The sequence below is a fragment of the Bison bison genome, unplaced genomic scaffold (assembly GCF_000754665.1).
Source record: "Bison bison bison isolate TAMUID 2011002044 unplaced genomic scaffold, Bison_UMD1.0 scf7180017864198, whole genome shotgun sequence".
NCBI lineage: Eukaryota > Metazoa > Chordata > Mammalia > Artiodactyla > Bovidae > Bison > Bison bison.
The window spans coordinates 3728422-3741584 of NW_011494770.1; positions in this window are offsets into that span (position 1 = coordinate 3728422).

A 13163-nucleotide genomic window follows, 5' to 3' on the forward strand; every position below is an offset into this window, starting at 1 on the left:
GGAGGCAAGATTATTTCAGGAAACCATAACCACTTGCTTTTATGCCTTGATCCGAAATCTTTCTTTGGAGAGTTGTTTGGTAGCTGAGTTGAATAGGCCATGTGTGACAGATATTAGAAGAACTGGCCTCAGGGAGCAAGTGTGCTTTCTACGCTAGTTGATGGTTTGTACAGTAATCTTGGGGGCTGAGAAAATAAGCAATCTGAGAGCAGGAACCTTAGCTTCTGCATCTTTGTATCCCTCCCAGCTCACAGCACAGCCCCTGGTGCATAGTAGGCAGACAATATGTTTACTGCCGGAATGAATGAATTAGTGAATACGACTAAATGAATGGATGGATAATGTGGACAGATGGCACCGAGCAAGAATCTGCTTGAGGCTTTCAGTTAGGCATGTTGGAGTTCAGCTCCAGTTGCTGAGCTAAATTTCTGCCCCTCATCTGACCAACTCCCCTTCATGGAGCTTGACAATCGTGGAGCCTGTGGGTAGAATGTATTCTGGGGGAGATGAGAGCTGCCTGATATGAGAGATGATATCAGAGATTAGTTAACCGTATGGGCTTTGTCCCGGGGGAGGTGTGTGAAATGAATCAGATTAAACAAAATTGATAATGTGAATGCTTAATCAAACAGACAAAGGTAGTCTGCGCAGCTAATTAGGGGCAAATAGAGCGTCCCTCTTGTACCTCATTTAACTGACAAATTGTGCAGACAGTTTTAATGGGAGTCTGTTTAGCAAAGAGAAGGCTGTATAGTTGACAGCTTGGCAAAATGTGGTTTCTGTAACACCACATGATGCTTATGGAAATTAGCCTGGTGCAGCTGAGCTCGGAGCAGTCCTGGGATGTGCAAATCACGCAAAACGGACCTTGCACACACTGCTTGCCGTGGCATTCTTAAAGACAAAGAACTCATTTTTAGTATTTTCAAAAGTCAAAGGGTTTGGACTCTGAACGTTCAGTGAAATCTTGCCATTGCCCTACCCAATGCAGAAGCTGAAAAGTAATGTGAGAGAAACTTCCTATTTAGAGAAGTTTCATTCAGACAAATGACAAGCTGTGACCTTTTGCCTGTGGAAGCACTGACTTCAGGTAAGCCAGGCGACTTCAGGAGATCAGAGTGACCCACAGCTAAAGATAACTTCATCTATGGAAGCTCCAACAGGTTAAGATAAATCGTCCCAGAATTTCCCAGCATGTTTACAGGCTCAAATGGCACCTCAACTTCTCACTCCTTCAAACCTCAACAAACCTGGTTCCCTTCTCCTTTTCCAAATTAAGCAACTTCTTCCTCTGATATTTTTACATCTTCGGACTTGTCATGTTGTTGAAGATTGTGGGAGAATTTCTGGGAGCAAGTGTTCTTTTGGGAGAAGCATGCTGGTTTCCCAGGTTTGCAGGGTATCAGCTCTCAGGAGTTCATCCAGAAGGAGATTGTTGTGAACAGAGTCATTTGCTTGCTTCAAGGAGAATTGGGGGAAAGAATACAACTAGGGTTGGTGTGGAGACAGAGGGGGCTGGTTCTCAGAGGCTCTATCTGTGGAGCTGGCATGCCAGGGATGAACAGAGTCACCAGGGTTCTTAGCCTGTGTGCCAGCCCCAGGATGTCATTGTCTGAGGGCAAGACCTGGAACCAGGCGTTGAATTCACAGTGTGAGGAAGAGCTTCCCTGCCTTGTGTACCCATGCGTGGCTCACAGTGTCCAGCCCACTAAAGGGAATACGGCCATGCATGAGGAGTAATCGTTTAATGAAGTGATTTTTGTGAATCACTCCACCAGTCAGACATGGTCCCTTCCGGAAAATGAACAGTTTTGCATAAAATGGCCCATTAGTGTCAATGGAGAGGGTCTGACCTCCTTCGGCTGCTCTGCAAGCCTAGTCAAGTGGAACAACCAGGGCTGCGCTTGGACTGGAAGACGATGTCTCTACCCCAGGAGACTTTGCTTGACATCACGATGCGTTAAATGGGAAAAACAAGAATAATTCCCCTTTCAGTGGGCAAAGCATAATTTTAGCAAAGTTGGAGACTTTGCTAAAAGTCTTTAACAGTTAAAGACTGTTGAGACTGTTAAAAGTACTTAAACAGTTTAATATACACCTGATTCTTTAAAATTATGGCAGATAACTTATTTATTAAAACAGAATATTTTAAACCAGCAGGATGTCATCATACCAAAGTGACATCACTCACACTTTCAAAACTCTACTGATGCTAATGTGAATCAAATTTGTTTTTCACTTTTTGCTGTGAAGTTTGGCTTTTCTTTCTTTTTTTCCTTGGAATTAAATTCTTTTTTCCCAAGTTTTACAGATTTAATATGTTTTTCTTTTATGTTAGTACCCTGTGAAATATAAGTGCAGAAGAGTGAATATGGTGAGAACCCGTGTCACCACCACATGAGTTAAGATATGGAACATTGACAATGATTAACAATATTTTTTAAAATTTATTTTTTAATTGATGGAAAGTTGCTTTACAGGTTTTTTTTTTGTTGGTTTATGCCATACAACAATGTGAATCAGTCATAATTATATGTATATATATATATACATCCTTTCTGTCCCTCCCCTTCCCCTATTCCACTTCTCTAGGTCATTACACAGTGCCAGGCTGGGCTCTCTTGTGTTATTTAGCAGCTTCCCACTGTCTATTTTACACATGATAGTCTATATGTTGGAGTAGGAAACGGCAATCCACTTCAGTATTCTTGCCTGAAAACTTCCATGGACAGAGGAGCCTGGTGGGCTACCCTCCGTGGGGTCACATGACTGAGAGTCGGACACGACTGAGTGGCTGAGCACAGTGTACATGTGTCAACGCTACTTTCTCCATCCGTCCCACCCTCACCTTTCCTCACTGTGTTCACACATCCATTCTCTGCTAGGTACATGGGGACCATTTTTCTAGATTCCATATCTATGTATTAATATACAGTACTTGTTTTTCTCTAACTTGCTTCATTCTGCATAAGAGGCTCTAGGTTCATCCACCTCACTACAACTGACTCTTATTGGTTCCTTTTTATGGCTGAGCAAAATTCCATTGTATAAATGTGCCACAACTTCATGCATCCATCTGTCAATGGACATCTAGGTTGCTTCCACGTCCATCCTTTATTGAATGGATTTATATGACCATTATTTATTGGATCCTCCACCTGACTTTTGAGTTTTTTGAACAATGAATCATAAGAAGCAATTGGGGATTCAGCAAAACACATTTCCTGAAAAAATATTTAATGTAATTTGAAGTCACTATGAAAACAACTTCTGGGTTTTTAAAAAAATTGTTCACCATGCTTGTTATTAAGTTGATTATTTCTTTTTAAGAGAAGAAAAATGAGTAATAAAATGTATTTATTAAAGAAAAGTAAAGAGATTCTGCAATAATAATAATAATAGCCTATAAAAGAATCAATCTATGCCTAAGAAATTATCATTGTCTTCTACTTTTGGCAGCTTGACTGTAACCAGAATCTGTTTTATGTATGTGAAAGCTTGAAAAATATTCTCATTTCTGGAAATTTTAACCTTGTGCAGGAATCATCACTCTTGTAAGATGGATTGACATTGTTATAAATAGACATAAATGTAACTAATTCTCCATAGAAAAATTGAAATATTGACAATAGTTTCCAACTTTAAAGAAGTGCAGAGGAAATAAAATGTCACATTTGATTACAACATTTTTATATCATTTATGTAGTTCTGTAGATCAGTTTTGCACTTTGATTTACTCATGAGAACAGCAAAATCTTTCTTTTTCAGATAGTTCTTTGATGGAAGTGATATGTTAGTATGTAATTAAAAAAAAAAAAAAAGGAAAGAGTTTCATGATTGAAGAAAGACTTAGGAGCCTACATTTATCCAAATTATTGGCCCAGCATTTTGTACATACTGGACTTCAGCTTTGACCCAAACCAACCAGGACCTGTCTTTAGGATCCTAGATCTATGTAGGAAGCAACTTTATTAATGATAGATTTTTCATTCCAGTCCCTCCAGTTACCTGCCTACAGGGCACTTCTTGATTAAATCACCAGCATTCAAAGTGGAAAAAACTACGGAGCAAGCGTAGTTTGCATTCAACTAATCGATAACATTGAGGCCTCTCCAAATCCAGTTGGGGCCTAAATGATTAGATTTCACAATTCAGAGAATGACAGCTTTGCCACTAAAGTTGCTTAACCTTAAGAGAGGCACCTGGTCATTGCATGTGATCTCTGAGCCCTGAATAAAAGCCAGAGATTAAGAGAGGAATAGGGAGAGAATTAACGAGTAGAGGGGCTAAGGAAATGAATGATAGCTTGGCCTGCCAGCAATCCAGAGTTAAAAGTGTTTGGGGCAGCATGAGTAAGAATAGGATTGAATTAATAAAGATAGAGAAAGAAAAAGGCAAGGTAAGATTGAAGGACCATTTGCATTTTTGCCTAAATCAATATTTCTTTCTGGGCGCTGCTACTCATGATAAGAAAAAATAGACGTAGTGACTTGATAAGTCAGGCCAAAATTTTTCCTCTAACTTTCTAACACCATTTTATTCATTTTTACACTTCCTGGAGTGATTCTGGCTATAAAACATGATCTTTATATTATTAAGCATTTGGCAATTGGTTGCTCTTAACACCTTTGATATTAGTTTTCAAGCTAAGCTTCCATTCTAGATCTGAAGTCCATGTTTGTTGATGGCAAAATGCCTAGATGGCAGAGCAGAAATTCAGGCAATGGTCTCACTGTCTTTTTGTCATATGATTGACAGTCTTACTTTCTTTATGCAACTTTAAGTGACACATGAACTTAAGCAATTTGTGACATGTGAAGTCTCCAAAAGTTCCAAGAAAATAAAGGGTCAGAATATAAAAATAAGTCTATCTTATTTTCCCATTTTGCTCTCTAATAAGGTGAGTCACAGCACTTGGAATGTGATTAGTTAGGAACTATAGGTTCTACTAAGTGAAATCAAGCTGTTTTATTTTACTGTTTCACTTCAAATTTTGCATTATTAGCTGATCAGACCTATATAAGTACCAAAACAAGCTTATACTTCTAAAAATATTTTTAAGCCATGTGATGTTTAAGTGACTACCAAGATCACAGAAAAAGATAAAGAGCTAACAATCTATCCCTTCATCTCTGTTTGGTGTTAAGTGTGTTAGTTGCTCAGTCATACACGACTCTTTGTGACCCCATGGACTACAGCCCACCAGGCTCCTCTGTCCATGAGATTTTCCAGGCAAGGATACTGGAGTGGGTCGCCATTTCCTTCTCCAGGGGATCTTCCCAACCCAGGGATTGAACCTGGGTCTCCTGAGCTGCAGGCAGATTCTTTACTGACTGAGCTGTAAGGGAAGCCCTTCTGTTTGGTAACATGTTCTAAATTTCATCTTCAGAATTTATTTAATGACAAAATTAGCATTCATTTCAGAGAAAAATATATTAATTAAATTATTAGGATTCTGTAAAAAGTACAATTATTCAACTGAATTTTTTTTCACTTTTTGCAGTCAGTCCATAGTTGCTCCTAATTAATTTGCAAAACTCGTGTAAAAGGTTTTAAAGGGACTTGTAATTCAGTAGTCAGCTCTGATACTAATGAGTTCTTTCAAATAGCATAATTGAGTTCTTAGGACCTTGAATCTTCTTCTGTCATCGGAAATGACAAGCCATTCTGCTACCTGGATGGCCTCCAACCATTTTTCTTTCCTATCATTGCTTGTGAGGGAGGGTGAAGGAAGGAGATCAGAAAGCATTTGGAAAGCCAGAAAACTCACCTTATTAAAGAGCAAAGGGGAATATGATAAACTTACTTTTACATTCTGATCTTTATTTTCTTATAACTTTTGGAGACTTCACTAGCAAAACTAAAGTTCTGGACCGCTTTGTCAGCCTGGCACAACGGAAGTGGGGGTGGACAGCCAGCCACTGTCTACACAGTGGTGCTTGAGTTAATTGATAAACCTCTCCTTTTTATGATCAGTGCTCGCCTTCTGTCTACAGCCACACAGCCTATTACCCCTGTGGGGCACTGAGAAGTCCTTGTGGAATTCTAGCAGATATTGGAAATTGTGGTGGCAAATTAGCAGGGGCCACAAACCAGAAGTGACAGCTCCAGTCCCCTGATGGGGGGAATGTAGCAATCCCTTGCCCATAGCAATTGGCCAGGCTTATCATATGGACTAATCACAACAGATCTGGGGAAATAATGGGCACCAGATGTTATCGCTTTGTAGGCTTGAGCTCTCCAGAGACTACAGCCATGATAGGAAAGCTCCCTGCAAACACGAACACGATTCTGTTGCTTATTAATCAAACCAGGAGGCTGAGTGTGATCATCTTCTCCTTTCTCAGCACCATGCTTTCTTTCTGCTGTGTTGATGAATAGGGGAAACATTTTCTGTGTGTGTGTGTGTGTGTGTGTGTGTGTGTGTGTGTGTAGATAGAGACAGATATGGAATGTGGAGGAGACAATCAGGAAATGTCTATTACACACAAGCACACATACAATTCAATTTATTATCTACAAGAATATGTCCCAGAATTAAATTTCTTTCTTAACTCAATTATATTCAGCTTTGAAAGTTCAGGAAGAACTTTCTTAATTAGATATTTTATTTTTCTCTATTTTATGTGTACTTCGACTTTAAGACGATTATATGTTTTAAATATGTGTTAACAATGAGAAAAGGGGCTCAGTGATGAACCAAATTCTCATTTCTATTGGCCTTCCTGACAATGTGCCATGGATATTCCCAGGGACCATAAATCTAGCTCGTTTAGAACTGATGGGATTCAGGACACGTTACCACAAGAAATGGTGCTTTGACATGTTGAATATTTTAAGCTGAGAGTTTGAGAAAGAGCAGAAGCAGAACAGTCTTTCTGACCTTCTGCAATCCCCCTAACCTCACCCCTGAAGCAGGTCATAAGACCCTCGTGTGAGAGATGCCCTCCCTGGAGGAAAGGAACATCTTTACTGCAAACATGGTCCAGCCCTGAGAAGAGTCCCAACAAGTAGGTCTTCTTAGTTTCCCCTAACTGCAGAAAAAACTTTCTATGCTCACCCCACACCCCTCAACCTAATGTATTTCTCCGCAGCTCTCCACCTTTCATCAAACTTAGCATAAAAACACTCGGGTTTAACTGTCTCTTAGGTTCTTCATTTCCTTGTGAAGGCTCCTATGTCATGTAAAACTTAGACTGAATAAATGGATGCTTTTCTCCTGTTAATCTGTTTTTATCAGTTGAATTTTCAGACCCAGCTAGAGGATAGTTCCCTGTGTCATACAGTGTCTTTATTGACTATCTATTTTATATATAGTAATGTGTATATGTTAATCTCAAACTCCTAATTTATCCTTCCCCTCTTTCCCCTTTGGCAACTATGTTTGTTCCTGTGTTTGTGAGTCTATTTCTGTTTTGTATGTAAGTTCTTTTGTGTCATTTTTTAAAATTCCACATCTAAGCAGTATCATGCAATATTTGCCTTTCTCTATCCATCCTACTCAATATGATTATATCTAGGTTCACCCATGTGGACTCCAAATGGCATTATTTCACTCTTTTTTTTTTGGTTGAGTAATATTCCATTGTATATATGTACTACATCTTTTTTATCCATTCACCTGTTGATGGACGTTTATGTTGCTTCCACGTCTGGGATAGAAGCTCCAATACCTTGGCCATCTGATGCAAAGGGTTGACTTATTGGGAAAAAAACGTGTTGCTGGGAATGGTTGAAGGCAAAAGGAGAAGCAGGCAACAGATCTTTAGATAGCATCACTGACTCATTGGAAATGCATTTGAGCAAACTCCTGGAGCTAGTGGAAGAGAGAAAGGCCTGGTGTGCTGTACTCCATGTGGTCACAAACGTGACTGAGCGCCTGAACGGCACAATGGATAATTAGTGATGCTGAACATTTTTCATGTACCTTTTGGTCATCTGAAGAGTGACTTCTGTGGGCCCATTCTAGAATTTGGGGGGAGGCATACAAAACTAGAACCCTGAGTTCCTCCTTATTCATATCACATTCTTTCTGAGTCCTCTCTCCTAACCTCCCACCAATAGGAAAGGGCTTCAAAATTAGCCCCCAAGGGCCCCAAAAGTCTCTCTTATGTTGTCAACCTCTTCCTTATTTGAAGGCCTAATTAGGCAATGACTTTCCACCTTGGGTATTCTGTGTTTCTTTCAGAACTTCTCAGTGACTTATCAGAGTAAGCTGGGAAGATAAATCCCTATAATTCAATGCAAGAGCAGATGCTAATGATTAGACAAAAGAACAGGCTCTTAGGTATCTTTGAAGACACAGCCAGTTGGTAACATTTTGTGAGTTATCCTAAAAACATTGCCCAAGTCCTACGCTGTGCAGAGCAATCATTCTAATAATCACCAAGTTCAAAGATATGGAGCTGGTTCTCACATAAGCTTTGTCACATGCAACTCCATTTACTTGTCAGGAACCTAAAGCTAGAAAGAAGTTATAGATATTTTCAATCAATAGGTCTGATCTGTAAATATTTGCAGTAAAGGTTATTTAAAGATAATACAGATGTATTAATATGGACCTCATAAAATCAGAATTTCTGATTATTTGAAAGATGACTAAGATAAGGTTTAACCTGATATTTTCTCTAAAAGGAAAGTTTACCACATGCAAGAATAGCATAAGCAAAACTCAAGACAGCAGTTTCCAACGGACTGTGAAAGTAAACCATTCTCAAGCAACTTTAGCAGAAATGATCATTTAGGTACAATTGATGTGGCACAATCAGCTTTTATCTATTGCTAACTTATTAAAGTCTAGTCAATAAAAGAGTCTCCTAGAAGCTACCACTAGAGAAGATTCTATTTCTCTTGCTGTGTATACTTAAAAGTTAATAGAGTTTCACTTCTTTAGAAGGGCTTGATAATTCAGACTCTTCCCTAGTTAGCCAGTATTTTGCAGAAAATGAGTTCTAGGTGGGCGGTTTGCAGCTCCACATGCAGTTTTCCCATCTGAACATATCGGGGCAGGTCAGTGCAAGTTGCACCCCATAATTCGCATCCTCTAGTTAGCTGACCATCCCAAGAGGCTTTCCCCCAAGTTCCTAGGTAGACAACAGAAAACACAATCCTGGGTACTTCATTCTTTCCTTGCTCAGCTCCCAAGGTAGATTTTAAGTTTGAAAAATCCTTTCTTGGTTTTTTCTTTTGTTTTTAGTCTACACATTTCCTGAGTTGTATTTCTAGAGACACATTTGCCCTGAAATCTTTGCCAAAATGATGATGAAATATGAAACAGAAATCAAGGAATAAACAATCTCATCTGAGAGAGGGAGATGGTGAGAGAGATTAAGGGATGAGGAAAAAATAGAAGGTCAAGTTGAGGGTAGTGGAGAAGGAAGGGAAGGACTGAGGTTGGAGGAAGGGAAGGAGGAAAAATGCATCAGAGAGGTAGAGAGGATTCAGTTGAAATGGAGGGAAGAAGAGGTAATGAATACATACACTTGTACAAAGCTGAATGGATTGGGATGAGAAGAGACGAAGTAGAAGAAAAATAAAGGAGGAAAATATCAATGAGCTCCTATCAACCTCTGACTGGGCTGGGTCCATCTTTTTTACATTTCCTGAAAGTTCCTTGCTTTTTTTCAGCAGAGTCATTATCAGTTGTATGGCTTCCCTCTGTCTTTATCCCTACAATTCTAAAGTCAGAAAAGAAAATTATTTTCACATTAGCAACTCATTAAATGCATCCATACATGTAGCTGAATCACGGCTGGATCTGAATGCATTGTCTCTACACATCTGAATGCCTACTTGGAGGCATTATTAGCCAGGGCATCTAGGCTGGGAGCCCTTCTGTCATGCATATGGGTAAGTGGGTGGGGTGGGACCCTGTCAGAGTCATCCATCATCCTCCATCAATGTCACCACCACCTGCAGGGACCCAGCCAATGGTCAGTCAGTCACTCAGGCCTGACAGCTGGCCATCAGTCCCCAGTGGGGGCTATGCTCAGGGCTTCCAAGGTATTAGCTACTGGCTCTTTTTTGCTAAGACCAATAAGTTCTAGGAAGCATTCCACCTTCAGAAATATATTAAAGATACTAGTGATATTGCTCACTTGAATAACAACTGGTCAGCGTCAGGCCAATTGAAGGGGACATTTGCTCAGGATTCACTTAAAATATGGAAGATCATCTTTAAAAATGAAAATTGGACAATTCAAGCAAACATAGCAGGGACTTTTATGCATGGCAAAAACATACATTGGTGTTTTGGGTTTTTTTAATCTGTGTTTATGACACATTGATAACAAGCAAATCCAAGCAACTAGCTGCCTAATTAGATGAAGTATTCATGAGTGAAACCCTTCTCATTGTCATAAACTCTCTCTGAATACTTTAAAATTCATACCTCCTTTTTCAAAATGAGGGCTATCAATTACACATCAATATGAAATAAAATTTACAGTCTTAAGTATATAGCTTCAGGAAGTTTTGCATATGTACAAGTGACTATAACCATCCCTAGATCACAGTAGGGATTATAAAATTCTTCCCCAATCACATATCTTATAACATTTCATATTATACTGACTTATGAATATTGTATCTCCTTTATTTACAATAAAGGTGGTTTATGGGAAAAACCTGTATTTGGTCATTCAGATGACCAGAAATGTTTCTCATATATATTTGGTCCTCATCCATAGTTTCTGCCTCACAGCTCCTCAAACCCTTGGAATTTCCTAAGTGATAATAGCAAAATATGTGGTCTCATGTCCTCAGTTCCTGAAAACACTTCAGAGAAGACTGGGTGGGAGCTGTTTGCCAGAAGAATCAACCAAGTTGGAGCTTTCAGTCCCATCCCCTGATTTCCGGAAAGGGGAGAAGGGTTGGAAGTTGGCCAGTGGCCAATGATTTAGTTAATCACGACTATGATAATGAAGCTTCCTTAAAAAACCCAAAGCACAGCTTTTTGTCCCTTTTTGGATAGTTTCCACACTGGGGAACCAGAAGACTTCTGAATGCCTCCATGCCAAGCCCTAAGTTCCAAGAAGACAGAAGTTCTTTTTGGGGGGAACTTGCCCCATGTATCTCTTCATCTGGTTGTATTTTGCAATATCCTTTTATAATAGATAATCTAGTGAGTAAGTGAGTTTTCCCAAGTTCTATGAGTCATTCTACCAAGTTAATTAAGCCTGTGGAGGGGGTTGTGGGACCCTCTGATTTGTAATCTGTGGGTCAGAAGCACAGGTAACATCCAGAGCTTATGACTGGCATCTGGAATGGGGGATGGGGTAGTTTTGTGGGACTAAGTCTTTTGCCTGTGGAATCGGATTCTAGCTCTAAGTAGATAGGGTGAGAATTAAGTTGGATTGTTAGAAACCTTGCTGGATTCCAACAATTGTTTGTGGGTGTAGGGAAGCCTCCACATACATAGGTTGGAATTCGGTCCAGGAACCGTCTTTAGGTAACAAACAATTAAAAATAGGATCTTAGACTTTTCATGCTTGTGGTTCTCACAGTGCCTGGCTTAATATTTTGCCTGTAGTAGGTGCTTCATTTTTCTTTTTAATTAAAGATTCCTAAGTAATTTTTCCCAAGTAATTTTGAAGTCAGAATAGGTCTTAAAATCTCATATACTTAGTAGAGGCTTTAACAAACATGAGATCAAAGAGAGAAGAAAATACAAGAGAATGAAATGGAAAAGAAACTCACTCACCTCTCAACTGCTAACACTGAAGTTCATTCAACAAGTATTTTTTAAATAAGTGCTGTGTGCTAGGTACCAGGGTCTATGCTAAAATAATTGGTGAACACACCTCTGCCTTTGTTTATGTTGTGATGCAGAAATGACTATCCAATCAGAGAGAAAGAAGTATAAGGGTTTATGTGAGAGATTTTTATGAGAGAAAAAGATCTTAGACATATATGAATTGTTTTATCAAAATGTAAATGAATCTTTTATTCTATAGAGAGGTCAGAGAAAATGTACTGCTAGCCCAACTCTAAATGGGAAGCAAAAGTAGGAAGTCTGTGTATTTATTTTAATTCACTATGTGAAAACTTGGGACAGGGCGTATGGAAACTTAGTACTGGGATGGAGTGCATCTATACTAAATTGCTTCAGCTGTGTCTGACTCTTTGTGACCCTAAGGACTGTAGCCAACAGGCTCCTCTGTCCATGGGATTTTCCAGGCAAGAATATTGGAGTGGGTTGCCATGCCCTCCTCCAGGGAATCTTTCTGACCGAGGGATAGAACCCATGTCTCCAGTGGCTTCTGAATTGCAGGCATATTCTTTACCACTGAGCCACCTGGGAAGCCCTCTGGGATGGAGACTGATCATGGTATGCAAGAGGGGTACTCAGCTGACTGCTAACATGTCTATTAATGGACATTTAGAGAAGGAAATGGCAACCCACTCCAGCATTCTTGCCTAGAAAATCCCATGGATGGAGGAGCCTGGTAGGCTGCAGTCCATGGGGTAGCTAAGAGTTGGACACGACTGAGCAACTTCACTTTCACTTTCACTTTTCACTTTCATGCATTGGAGAAGGAAATGGCAACCCACTCCAGTGTTCTTGCCTGGAGAATCCCAGCGACGGGAAGCCGGGCGGACTGCCGTCTATGGGGTCATGCAGAGTTGGACACGACTAAAGCGATGCAGCAGCAGCAGCAGGATCATTGAAAAGGCAAAAGAGTTCCAGAAAAACATCTATTTCTGCTTTATTGACTATGCCAAAGCCTTTGACTGTGTGGATCACAATAAACTGTGGAAAATTCTGAAAGAGATGGGACTACCAGACCACCTGACCTGCCTCTTGAGAAACCTATATGCAGGTCAGGAAGCAACAGTTAGAACTGGACATGGAACAACAGACTGTTTCCAAATAGGAAAAGGAGTACGTCAAGGCTGTATATTGTCACCCTGCTTATTTAATTATATGCAGAGTACATCATGAGAAACGCTGGGCTGGAAGAAGCACGAGCTGGAATCAAGATTGCTGGGAGAAATATCAATAGCCTCAGATATGCAGATGACACCACCCTTATGGCAGAACATTCAGAAAACGAAGATCATGGCATCTGGTCCCATCACTTCATGGGAAATAGATGGGGAAACAGTGGAAACAGTGTCAGAATTTATTTTGGGGGGCTCCAAAATCACTGCAGATGGTACGT